Genomic DNA, 14,270 nt, shown 5'->3' with positions numbered 1-14,270 from the left:
TTCGTTCTTAGTTAATTACTTTTGATGGCATATAAATTATCAGAAGAGCATCTTTTTTAAAATTTTATTTTAAGTTCTGAGGTATATGTGCAGGATGTGCAGGTTTGTTACCTAGAAAAATGTGTGTCATGGTGGTTTCCTGCACCTGTCAACCAACCACCTAGGTATTAAGCCCAGCATGCATTAGCTATTTTTCCCAATGTTCTCCCTTCTCTCATTCCAACCCCTGACAGGCCCCAGTGTGTGTTGTTCCCCTTTCTGTGTCCCTGTGTTCTCATTGCTCACTTGTAGGTGAGAGCATGCGGTGTTTGGTTCTCTGTTCCTGCATTATTTACCCAAGTGGCTACCATTTCTTGTCCTCTTTATTCCTTGCTATAGATTCATATTTCTGTCTGATCTTCACTTCTTTCTGTTTAAAGTACTTCCCTTTAATGTTTTCTGTAATCAAGGTTGACTCATAATCAATTCTTTCAACTTTTGTGTGACTGAAGAATCTCTATTCATGTCTGAAAGACATTTTGTTGTATACGGAATTCTAGGTAGAATTCTAAGTTGACGGGTTTTATTTCAATTCATTAAAGACTGGTCTCTAGTTTTTTCACTCACATTATTTCCAGCAACAAGTCTGCCAACATCTTTATTTTGGTTCCTCATGAATACTTTGAAATTAACCCTTAATTTTTATTTTATTTTTTATTTCATTTTATTATTATTTCTTTTATTAGAGATGGAGTCTCACTATGTTAACCAGGCCAGTCTGGAACCCCTGGCCTTAAGTGACCCTGTTGCCTCAGCCTCTCAAAGTGTTGGGTTTACAGGCATGAGCTACCTCCCCCAGTCTTAAATAAAATTTTTTAATTTTAGATTTATAGAAAAAAAATTTAGATAGTACACAGAGTTTCCATATACTCTTCACTCAGTTCCTCTATTATTATTATTATTATTTAATTATTTTTGAGATGGAGTTTCACTCTTGTTACCCAGGCTGGAGTGCAATGGCGTGATCTCGACTCACCACAGCCTCCGCCTCCTGGGTTCAAGCAATTCGCTTGCCTCAGCCTTCCAAGTAGCTAGGACTATGGGTGTGTGCCACCAGGCCCAGCTAATTTTGTATTTTTAGTAGAGATGGGGTTTCACTATGCTGACCAGGAGTTCCTCTGTTATTAACATCTTACATTGGTATGCTATATTTGTTATAACTATTAAACAAATATTGTTACATTATTATTAAATAATGTTAATAGTTTTAAAACTTAGATTTTCTTAAGTCGTTATTTAACGTCCTTTTCTGTTTGAGGCTCTCATCTAAGATATCACATTATATGGAGCCCTCATTTCTCCTTTGCTTCCCTTTGCTGTAATAGCTCATCTGTGTTTTCCCCTCTCCCTCTCCCACCCCTGGGAGATTTTAATCTTTTGTTTTTCCATTGGCTTCAAGGAATTTGATTATAATGTTTTGGTGCACTTGCCTTCCAGTATTTATTTTTAGTTGGCATTCATTGGGCTTCATGAATCTGTTGGTTGATAATTATATTCAATTTTGGAAAATATTAGGTCATTAATGCCACAAATAAATTTCTGTGTCCCTTCTCTTTTTCAGGAACTCAACTGAGTTATACATTAGGCTGCTTGATGGATTTTTTTTTAATACTTTTTTTCCTGTGTGTGTTCCTTTTGAATAGTTTTTATTGCAATATTTTTGAACTCACTGTTTTTTTTACCTGTTGTGGATCTAATTTTTCATTAATCCCTTTGAGTACATTTTTATCTCACACATTGTCATTTTCATCAGTAGAGTTCCATGTGAGTCTTTTGTATATATTCTACATCTCTGTTTAACACTTTCAATCCTCCTTTAGTTTTGTGACCATATGGACTACAGTTATAATAATTGTTCTATTATCCTTGTCTGCTAATTTTAACATCTGTATCAGTTTCAGTGGGATGATCTTTCTCTTTATCATAGGTCATGCTTTTCTGCTTCTTTACATGCCTTCTAATTTTGATAGGATGTCAAACATTATAAATTTTATTTTGATGGGAACTGTGGGTTTTTTAATTTTTTTTTATATTTATGTAACACTTTTGTGCTGTGTTTTAGGGCATAATTATTTACTTGGAAACAATGTAACCCTTTTAAGTCTTTTTCTGAAGTTGTGCTAGTCAGAACCAGAGTAACATTTAATCTAGGAATAATTATTCTCCTTCACTAAGACAAAACTTTTCTAAGTATTCTTCCCAAGTCCTCTACGTTATTATTATTATTATTAATCTGGCTGTTAGAAATAAGCACTATTCTTAGTCTGTGTGAATACCCAGCACTCTTACCTCTAATTGTCTTGGATTACTTATTTCTCCAGTCTTTTATTAGTTACTTTGTGTGCATGTTTTGATTTTTACTTTGCTAAATACTTGAGAGTGTTCCCTCTGCACAGATCCAGTGTTTTCTCTCTGAAACTTTCTTCTTCTTGATACTCTGCCAGTAAATTGCTGCTACATTGATTCCCCCAATTCTCAGCTCTGTCTCTAACTCCGGTTGTTCACTGAGGCTACCTGGGTTCCCCTGTCTGTGCACTGGTACATAAACCCTAACCTTGATGTCTTTCTGACTCATGTGTCACTTTTTGATTCTCCTCATCTTACTTTTTAATCTCACCAGAAACCTGTTTTCTTTTCATATCCACTTCCTTGCTTCTATCAATCAGCCTCATTTGCGTGCTAAGGGCTTCCAAATTTATATCTCTACTCTAGATACCTTGTATAAGTGCATATTTCAGATGTTCAATATATAGTGTAAATGTATATCTTAACCCTAATATATTGAGATTACATATCCCTAGCTGAGGTGTGATCCCCTCCTTTCTCATAAACCTGCTTCTCTTGAAGTCTTTCCCATCTCAGTTAATGGTAACAGCATTCTTCTTAGGCTCAAAGCCATGGAGAAATCCTTGAATCAGCAGTTTCTCTTATTCCCTCTGTCTAATGCTTCAACATATCTGCTGTTCGTAATCTGCAAAATATATCCAGAAGGTAACCAGTTTTTCACCACTTCCTTTGCAAACACCATCATCACTTACCCAGATACTATCTACTTAAAGTCTCAGCGTTATCTGCTTACAATGTAAGGCTGCTATTTGTACCTTTTTTTAAACAGAAGAATTACAAATAAAAGTATTTTGATAGGAAGCATGTATAGTAATGAAATCCCACAGATACATTTTATAAGTACAGAGCATCCAAAAGATAGATATATCTTAAGAGATTTGGCAAACATTGTTTCCAAAAGCATAGATTTGCTTCAAACATATAAGCTTTTTATTTTAGAATAATTTTAAATTTCTAGAAAAGTTGCAAAGATAGTTCAAAGTTATACCACTTACCCAGTTTCAGTCTTCCTAATATTTTCACTTTACATGATGCTATCTTTGTCGAAACTGGAAACCAGCATTAGCACATTATAAACTTTAAACTGTATTTGAAGTTCAACAGTTTTTACACTACTCTCATGTTTCTGATCCAGGATCTAATTCAGAATCCTGCATTGCATTCAGTTGTCATGTCTCTGAGTCTTCTCTGGTCTGTGACATTTTCTCAGTTTTTTCTTGTTTTTCATGACTTTGACAATTTTAAAAACACTGTTTATGTACTTTGTAGGATGTTCCTCAAATGGTTTGTCTGATGTATTTCTTATAATTAGAATAGGCTTATGGGTTTTTGGAAGGCCCACCACACAGGGGAAATGCCCTCTTTATCACAGTATATCAGGGGGTACATGACATCTGCCTGGTATCATTGATGATATTAATCTTGATCACAGATAGTAATTGCCAGTATTTTCCACTACAAAGCTCCTGTTTTTTACCTTTCCATATTCTGCTCATTGGAAATGAGTCACTAAATCCAATTCACACTCAGAAGTGAGAATTTACAGTCTTCTGTAAGGAAGAGTTGTTTATTCTCCTCTGTTGTTATCTATTTAATATCTGTTTATATTAGTACAGATACATTTATATTTATTTTATGCTTTGGGCTATAATCAATATCATACTTCTAGCTTTGGCCATTCGGAGATCTTTCATGTTGCATCCTCGTTCCTTTGACATAATCCCATATTTCATTTTTGACCACTTCCTTTCTAGTATCTTCCAATAACTTATTTTCAGAGAATAAAATGTAATAAAAACTGAAAAATACTTACAGTTTTCTAACACTGTGCCCTTTTTGCAAGTAAAACATTTGTCATTGTTTTCAGTTACTAGCTACAGCAAGATGTCTAGGGGTAGCTCTTTGGTTGGGTTAAGATGCTCTGAATGTTTTTGTTCAGTCTAGCTCAAGGCTGGCTGCTATTTTCTGAATTTCTCAAGACAAATCTACATATTTTTAAAAGCGTCTTAATTATATTATAGACACCAATAGTATCTGCCACAAAACAAGCAAATGTATCTAAACATGCCCTCTCTTACACTAATGTGCATGTCTATCTTTATACCCCAAATTATTATATTTAGTTGCACTAATCTTAGGGAAAATATGGTCTCCCAAATATTTCTGTTTTGCCAATTAGAGGTGAATGGTGCATGAGGCACATATAATAGATAAGTTATTTGTTATAATGGATGATGGGAAATTTCAAAGTGAATCAGATGGCAGAAGCACATACAATCAATATTTTTACATTTTTTTCTTGTATTGTCACAGTTCATAACATATGAATATGCTGAGGAGCTAAAGGATGAGCTATTATCCCAATACATATATTTGAATCTTTGTAATATGAGTTTTCATATAGAGAGGACTCCCTGAATGTGCGACTTAGAAAATACAATATAATATCTATGATTAACTTAAAAATCAATGTTTGTCACACTTACTCATATCTATCCAATTTTTCACGAATTTAGCAGGGTTTCCATCAAATTGTATGTTACCTACATTAACATCACACAGTATGCTCAGAATAGACCTTTCTGTCATATCATTTTACTTAGTCAAATGCTTTGGTTAATATTAACATTAACCAATTCCAGATGCCAACAATTAAGTTCAATCCAACAAAACATTTAGTCAGGCACTTTCCTCTGACTGAGAATAAGAAGACTTTACATAAACATGTGTACTGGATTTTTAGTCTATCTTAAGATAAAATAGTCGTGTTTAGTGACTAAACATATCATTACACAGATGCCTAATCCTCTTTTGCAGCTGTTCTTGCTGTTTCGGTTCAACTTAGCCCCTTTCCTTATCTTTCTTTTGTGTGGCACTATATGGGGGGAAATCTGCAGATGAGGGGTTCTGGCTGCTTTTGGAATGTGCCTGCAAAAAGCTAAGCTTGCATTGTAATGAGGTCAGATTTCATTCTAAGCAAGGTCACGCTCCAGGGTTGGTAGAACTCCAAGGAAAATCAAAGTGCTGACAGAAACATCTAAAAGGTGGTGATTCGGTAGGTGGCACTCTTCCCTCCACACAAATACCGACGTTGGTAGTCAGGTTCCGGCGGTCTTTCAAAGTGGATTTGACAACATGTCCTCTCTTGACCATTAGGGTTTCTATTGCAGAGGCTTTCTTTAGGGGGAGAGGGGTTGTTTGTAGTTTTCCTCAGAAAGTGAGGATGTTTCTTTTAATTCTTGCGTTCCTGATAAACATGAACTCTGTATTTTTGTTTTGCTTTGCCTATAATTTCAACTTAATGAGCTAGGCTAACTGTGCAGTCACATATGCTGCCGAAAACCTTTACTCTGCTTGGAAAATGTTTCCTTATCTACATATGCGTTTTCTTCATTCTGATTATTTATGAAATTCTCACTTAGTCCCCAGAGTTTCATGAACCTCAAAATTAGCCTGCCCTGGAAAATCTTCAAATTTTAAAAATGACCCAAAATATAAATACTGATTTCTCTGCTCTTTCTTCATGAGCCTGAAAAACAGTACTCTTGGCTTTTACTAAACTGAATGTCAAACAGAGTCCAGAGGATGGATTTATTAATGAATTAGTCTTTTTTTCCATTTTTTTTCCCCAAATGTAAAAATAGAGCATAAAAATGAAGCTGGTACTTTTTCACAATGAAAACTAGGATGAAGATCATATAAATGAAGATTAAGGCATAAGGGTTAAGCATGTTTACTTCTACCTTATAAAGAACACAATGAAACTCTTTTAAAAATATTTAGATTTTATTTGGATTGAATATTAATAACAGATAAATTGAAACTGCCTCCCTACCCCAACCATAATGAAATAATGTGCTAGACAATGAGTCATGACATAACGTTAATTGAAAAAATTATAGTTTATCCTATTGTTTTATTATCACATCTAAAAATTTTTTTATTTTCTAGCTTACATTAGCCTTCCAGTTGCAATGTGACTTTCCTTTTGTTAAAATGTATAAAGAATGTCAGGTGTGACTGAACTTGGGATTAACAAAAGCAAAGGAGTGTAAGTAAATTCATTTGAGGTCCCATTAGTTCAACCTGAAAGGTTTCCTGGTTGTGATTGTTTGACATTTACTCAGTACCCACAGAATGTTATGCAGATAAAAAAGAAAAGAAAATTGCACACACTTGCAGCCACACAAGCACACGAACGCACTCACAGACACTAACGCGATGTAGCATCCTATTGAGTAGGATCAACTTGTTCAGCTCCAAATAGAAATGAAAGACACAGTTTCCAAAGACTGTGATGATGATATAAACCATCTACTTCCTCTAGCAATGTCGTGTGAACCCCTTGAATAGCTTCATTTGGACCCCTGAAAATCCTCCCACCTATTGAGCTTTGACACACTAACCAGCGCCAACCGTAAACCCTAGTTACAAAATTATATGATCTGCAAATCTCCCTAAACTCCTTTGGCTTCTAGTCCCAGAACAATACTGTGCTGTACATAGTATTAATTGTTTCTGATGACAGGGATAATTTTAGAGAGGATTTGGCTGGCTTTTCTGGTCTCCTTATTTGCACTTCCTTGTGACAAGTTCTGGAAGAAGCCAGGCATAGATGAATTCCCCTGTAAAACTAACCTCCAATCCTGAGGTCATTTGCTTTGATAAGACGTTCTTTCTCTTAAACAGGTCAGAAAATGCAAAGCAAGATTTAGCCTGCATTGTTTGTGCTTGATTCTATATTGTTTCAATCATCTTTTTTGGATCCTGTAATATAGAGATTTTAAACAAATCTCGACTGCAAATAAAAAAATAACTGCAGCTGTTTAAAGCTGGGATGGATTTAAAAAATCATATCTGTGTATAGTGAGATATATGGTTACACAGAAGTGTAATGATTTGTCACCTCCATGCCCCTCGGAATTGCATACTCTAGCAAATATTCACCTATGGGTTATGCTTTTGTATATTCTCTTCTTTCTTACCAGATTGTCATGACTTCAAAAACTTTTCCTAATCTGTTTTGCCTACTAACAAACTTTAAAAATCCAGTGCAAACATAAACTCATTGGAGATGTTTTAGTTTAGTTCCCACCAATGCAAATTGAATTCATGTCTCCTTTCCCTATTCAGCGACTGGACCTCTTTAATTAGGCCTCTAGGGCCATGAAGTTTCACACTTCTAGGGAGTGATGATTCTATACATATGGTGCCTTTGATGTTCTACAAAGAGTCAGACCTTGCCTAGAAGCTACCGCAATGCTTGCCCCCTAAAACCTACTCAGTAGACACTGATTGAACTGAATTTGTCTCAAGTAAAACCAGGAACTGCAACCATGAACATGTTAGAGTTGAAAAGGGCTTCAGATGTCCTTTAGCTTATTTGTTCACTTAGTTCATTTAGTTCAGGTGTCATTTTTCCCCTTAATTTATAGATGAGTAAAATACACCCAAAGCCATGAATTGACCAATTGATTTTGTGCTGCTAGATAGTGGCAGATTGACTTGGATTAGAACCCAGTTTTTGTGTATCCATCCTTTTCACAGCAGCAAGCTGCCTCCCGCATCGCTGAAATGGAAAGCTACTATACCAATAGGAAAATATTGACTTTATAAAATCCTGACCTTGGAAAGCATCCCTATGGAGAGACTCTCATTTCTTTCCAGAGTGTTGGATGACTGTGACTCCAACTAAATTGAGCAATCTCTTTATCCATTTTGTTTCCCAGGTTAAATAGCACTTTGCACTCTTTTCCTTGTAAGATCACAGAGTTCTCTACAGGTACTAATTAGGCCTCATGACACTCCCCTGTGGAAATCAACTTATTATTATGACTCAGATGGTGCTAAAGATATTTAAGGTGTTTAACTTAAAGTGAAGAAAAGGCATTAAGTAGTCCAACCCAAGCTCCGGACTGAAAGCACTCCAATGCCAAGAAGCTTTACAGCATAGCCTGAGGCAAACTGAGGAAGAGGAAAAAGTTTGCCTATGGACACGTCTTCAGAGAGACCATCCCACTCAACTGGCTGCACCTTCTTCCTTTCCATCCCATTTTAGCTTGGCCTTCTTTAGACATTCTTTCCCAGCTTTCCTTTTACCCCTTTGATTTCCAGTATAAGATGCTCCTTTAGCAATCTCATGCCTGTCTCTGATAACTGGCTGCTGAAGAGCACAGACTGCAATGCCTTATGTACCTGTCTATTCTTTGGACAACTATTTTGGTTTGTCTTTAATTCTAAAGGGCAGGGCAGAAATATGTATGCTATACCTTTTTTTTTTTTTATCCAAACCAACTCTGAGCTACCCCCAGCACCTATTCTGCCTTGCTGCTGGAGAATTTATTGAGTCATTTAAGTTTTTCTTTGCCACCCAGTGCACAGCAAAGTGCACAGTTTCTGTTGTGAGAAGGGATCCTCATGCAATTTTGAACCTTTATAGAGAATCATCAACTTTGGACCACCCTGGTTTTTGTTAAAATGGTCACTGGTTTAATTCCCTTTAGTCTCTTGAGTTTGGGGGAAATGTTGGCTTCCTAGGTGCTCTTACTTGAGATATGGTCTTACTTGCTAAGGTAGTGAAAGGAGAGCCTTAGTCCAGCTAAGGGGTCCTGGTTTCAGAAGTCATTTAGCATCAGTGTGAGGTGAGAAAAGACTTTGAGAAAGTTAATGAATGTGATTTTTACATTCTTTTGGAAAGTCCCCCTCACCTCCTTCCAGAGTCCAATTGCTTCTGCCTTCTCATCCCGTCTTTCTTTTTTTCTCTGAAGACATCCTGAATAACCTCTTCAGAATGGATTTCAGAAACCAAATTCTGTCCTAACTTTCCTTTGGGAAAAGTTGAAAAATGAGATCATTGGTAAGGTTGTTTTCACCTCTCCATTTTCCCTCCATCCCTCCCTCCCTTCCCTTCCTTCCCTTCCTTCCCTTCCCTTCCCTTTCCTTTCTCCTTCCCTCCCTCCCTCCTTTCCTCCCTCCCTCCCTCCCTCCCTCCCTCCCTCCCTCCCTCCCTCCCTCCCTCCCTCCTTCCTTCCTTCCTTCCTTCCTTCCTTCCTTCCTTCCTTCCTTCCCTTCCTCTCTCCTTCCTTCCTTCCCCTTATTCCTGCCTGCCTGCCTGTCTGGGTCCTCCTGCCTTCCTAACTTCTCTATAAATGTACCTACTCTTTAACTCCTTCATAAACCTTCATAAACATATTACCAAACCTAGCTTCCATACTGCCCTTATGCAATGCTGTTTTTCATTTCTTTTATTATTGCCATTTGCCTAAACTTGCCTTTTCTACCATTTGATCAGCAAACTCCTATTATTTCAACAAAGTCCAACTAAGCATCACTTCGTTTAGTCATTTGGTAAGTATTTAATAATGATTCAATAATTCCAAGTTCTAGGGATATTTTATTTTAAAAAAAGGAAAAGAATATTTTTAAAATATTTTAATTGACAAATAATTCTGTGTATTTATATATTTATGGGGTACAATGTGATGTTTTGTTATATGTATACATTGTGGAAAATTAAATCAAGCTAATTAACATATCTATTAACATATCTATCTCCTTACCTACATATATATTTTTAAATCTACTCTGACTTTTGAAGTATATATTAATATTAATTACTGCCACCATTATGTACAATAGATCATTGAAAGTTATTTCTCCTGTCTAACTGAAACTTCTTTAATCACCACTCCTTTTTTCATCCTACTCCACCCCCACCCCCACCCCGTCTTCGGTAACCACCATCCCACTCTCTGACTTTACAAGTCAACTTTTTGAGATTTCACATTTAAGCGAGACCATATGGTATTTTCCTTTCTGTGCCTAACTTATTTCACTTAGCATTGTCCATCAACAGATGTACGGGTTTTAAAAATGTGGTATATATACGCAATGTAATACTATACAGCCTTTAAAAAGAAGAAAAAAATGGTGTATGGTGTTACCTTTCTTGTGAAGCATACTCTGCCATTTCTCAGCATTAATATATACCTTCTATGTTAGCAATGATGCTGGACCAAGGTGTGTTTTAATTATTGGTTTTCATGTCTGTATTTCCTATAACTCTGAAAATTCTTGAGACTATTCATATTGTGTTTTCACCTTTCCCCTAATTTCATAGTGCAGAGTCTGGCATACATTAGATGATTATAAAATGTTTTTAAAACAGATGTTGGCATGGATGTGAAAAAAGGGAATCTTTAAACACTGTTGGTGGGAATGTAGATTAATACAATGTCTACAGAAAACAGAATGGAGATTTCTCAAAACACCTAATTATAGACCTATCATCAACCCAGCAATTCCACTACTAGGCATCTACCCAAAGGAACATGAAAAAATTATTTTAAAAAAGACACATGGGCCGGGCGCGGTGGCTCACGCCTATAATCCAAGCACTTTGGGAGGTTGAGGCGGATGGATCACGAGGTCAAGAGATTGGGACCATCCTGGTCAACACGGTGAAACCCCATCTCTACTAAAAATACAAAAAATTTGCTGGGCACGGTGGCATGTGCCTGTAATCCCAGCTACTCAGGAGGCTGAGGCAGGAGAATTGCCTGAACCCAGGAGGCAGAGGTTGTGGTGAGCCAAGATCGCGCCATTGCACTCCAGCCTGGGTAACAAGAGCAAAACTCCGTCTCAAAAAAAAAAAAAAAAAAAAAAAAAGGACACATGTACTCATTTACTTATTACAGTACTATTAACAATGACAAAGTCATGGAATCAACCTAAGTGTCCATCAATGGATGACTAAATAAAGAAAATGTGGTGTATATACACCATGGAATACAATCAGCCATAAAAAAGAATGAAATCATGTTCTTTTCAGCAACGTGGCTGGAGCTGGAGGCTATTATCCTGTGAAATAACTCAGAAACAGAAAATCAAATAATACATGTTCTCAGTTATAAGTGGGAGCTAAGGAAAATGAGTAGGCATGGACATAAAGACAGAAATAACACACATTGAAGACTCCAAAAGGAGGGAGCTTTGTAGGGAAACATTGGGTAACATGGTCACTATTTGGGTGTTTGGTATGTTAGAAGCCAAACTTCATCATTGCACAATACATACATCTAACAAACCTGCACATGTATCCTGTGAATCTAAAATTTTAAAAAGAGAATAAATCAGTAAATGTTACCCCCGACAAAAAAAATCCCAAATCTGCCCATCATAATGCACAAATCCAATTTCATTATTATCTGAAACAACAAAACAAAAAGGCTTGTATAAAACAATTTTATATAAAAGCAATAAAAATTATTTATTTAATGTAAACAGAAAAGAAATGCTTGTTGAATTTTGAAGATCTCAAATCTCTTGAGTGCTCACTCTACAAAAGTATGGTAATAATCCTTTTAGCAATTACAATGATAAGATAAATAAAATAGGATTTGATACTCTCTCCACAAAAGGAAAACTAACAAAGGAAATAGTGAGTTGCTGCTTAATGGGTATAAAATTTCAGTTTTGCAAGATGAAAAAGTTCTGGATACTGACCGTAGATCAGTATGAACATATCTAACATTTCCAAACTGTACTTTTAAAAATGAATAACATGGTAAATTTTATGCTATGTGTACTTTATCACAATTTTTAGAAGCACAGTCTACTAGAGATATGTTTTGTTTAGATTTGACAGTAATATTAAATAAAATGTGAAAATTTGCCTAAGAGATACACCAGTCTAACTGCAATTTAACAGATGGTTAAAAAAAAAAAAAAAAAGAAAGGAAGTCCTTCTGTTCCGTTTTTCCTCCAGGAAAGTTACCAGTCCCATGCAGGAAGACTTGAGTTTCTTTTGTGGAAAATCACTGGAATTTTTCCAAAAAAGTAACAGAATTTGTGGAGAAAGAAAAACAAGTTAATATTGTTTGACTTTGAGATAGCTAAAATCTGGAAGGACTTCCTAGGTGAATTTGTCTGGCAGATAGAGAAGGTTAGGAAACAGGTCTGGCTGAAAGATAGCAACTGAAAATTCGCTCCCAACAAGGCTGTGGATCCAATGACAGTATCTAAGAGGAAAGAGGGCAGGAGAAGGAAAATAGAGAAAGCTGAGGACTAGCCTAGGAACAAAACTAAGATCATAAAAGAAAAGAAAATGTTTTAAGGAAATGAAAAGAAGAGGCAAGAAAAGATGCTAATGTACTGATAATGTTTTTCAACCTCCTAATAATTAAAACTAGTCTTTGTAGACATTTTATAGTTTAAAAGGTAACATTATAATGTGTAATTTTTAATTATCTAAAATAAGCACTAGCATTTATATGATGTGTTACAATTTACAAGGCGGTTACAAAGACCATTCCTATGAGGAAAGAATCTATTCTTTTCACTTTGCAAAATAAAATAAGATAAAAACACAATTTAAATAAGCTACAAAATGGGTAAACAAAAGAAACCATGTTTCTAACATCAATTCCCATTCTCTCTCCTTCTATTTATTTATTTATTTATTTTGTAGCTCTGGACACCTTAGAAACACTGAGAGCTTATTCTGGTAGTTATGTGGAAAAAGTAGCCTCAATGAGTAGAAAAGAGACTGTATTTTGTTAGGTCGGTGCAAAAGTAATTGTAGGTTTTGCCTTTTTTTTAAGTAATGGGAAAACTGCAATTACTTTTGAACCAACCTAATGCAATTGGCAAATAAAAATTGCATATACATATTGATATTTTGTTAATCTATACATTGTAGAATAACTGAGACAAGCTAAGTAACATATACAACACCTCATGTAGTTCCTCTGTTTGTGTGTGTCTGTGTGTATGTGTTGAAGACATTTAAAATCTCATATCAATATTCTCTGAATATGTGATTTAAAAAAATCTCATAGCAGTTTTCAAATATACAATACACTGCTGTTATTGATAGTCACATTATTATGCAATAGTTCTCCTTAATCTATTCCTCCTGAGATTATTCTTTGACTATCTCCCTCTCACTCCCAGATCCTTGTAACCACCTTTCTACACTCTGTTTTTTATAGATTCCACATGTAAGTGAGATCATGTGGTTTTTTTTCTGTGCTGCTTATTTCGTTTACCATAATATCATTGAGATTTATGTTGTTGCAAATAACAGGATTTCCTTCATGTTTAAGACTGAATAGTATTCCATTATTTATATATACCACATTTTCTTTATCCACTCATCTATTGATGTACACTGCATTAGTCAAGGTTTTCTAGAGGTACAGAACTAATGGTATATATATATACACACACACAAACACACACACACACACACACACACACACACACACATATATGAAGGGGAGCTTATTAAAAGTATTAACTCACATGATCACAGGGTCCCACAATAGGCCATCTGCAGGCTGAGGAGAAAGGAGAGCCAGTCTAAGTTCCAAAACTGAAGAATTTGGAGTCTAATGTTAAAGGACAGGAAGCATTCAGCACGGGAAAAAAAAGTAGGCTTGGGAGGCTGGGCAGTCTTCCTTTTCACATTTTCTGCCTGTTTATATTCTAGCCACTGATTAGATTGTTTATATTCTAGAGGCTGATTAGATTGTGCCCACCCAGACTGTGGGTGGGTCTGCCTATCCCAGCTGACTGACGCAAATGTTAATCTCTTTTGCAACACCCTCACAGGTACACTGAGAATTAATACTTTGCATCCTTCAATCCAATCAAGTTGACACTCAGTATTAACCGTCATAAGTCTACCCCTTGTCAACTGGAACCCGTAAATATATGAGATCATACATAATCTTCAAATAAGGACAATAATATTATAAGTACACCTAACATAATACAACTATCGTTTGTACACCTGGAAATGCACCAATATCCAACCCAAATACTATTACATAAAGTTAATATTTAAATGCAGTGAAGTCAGCATTTAAATGTGACTTCTGATG

At 35.8% G+C, this 14,270-nt stretch overlaps 1 pseudogene; it reads right to left on the bottom strand.

Annotated features, from left to right (window-relative positions):
• Positions 1-14,270, bottom strand: part of LOC144581691 (uncharacterized) — a 149,298-nt pseudogene that overhangs the window by 81,906 nt on the left and 53,122 nt on the right.

Source organism: Callithrix jacchus, chromosome 3, assembly GCF_049354715.1.
Source record: "Callithrix jacchus isolate 240 chromosome 3, calJac240_pri, whole genome shotgun sequence".
Classification (NCBI taxonomy): domain Eukaryota; kingdom Metazoa; phylum Chordata; class Mammalia; order Primates; family Cebidae; genus Callithrix; species Callithrix jacchus.
The sequence above is the reverse complement of the archived record's forward strand: the minus strand, read 5'-3'. Positions and strand labels throughout refer to the sequence as shown.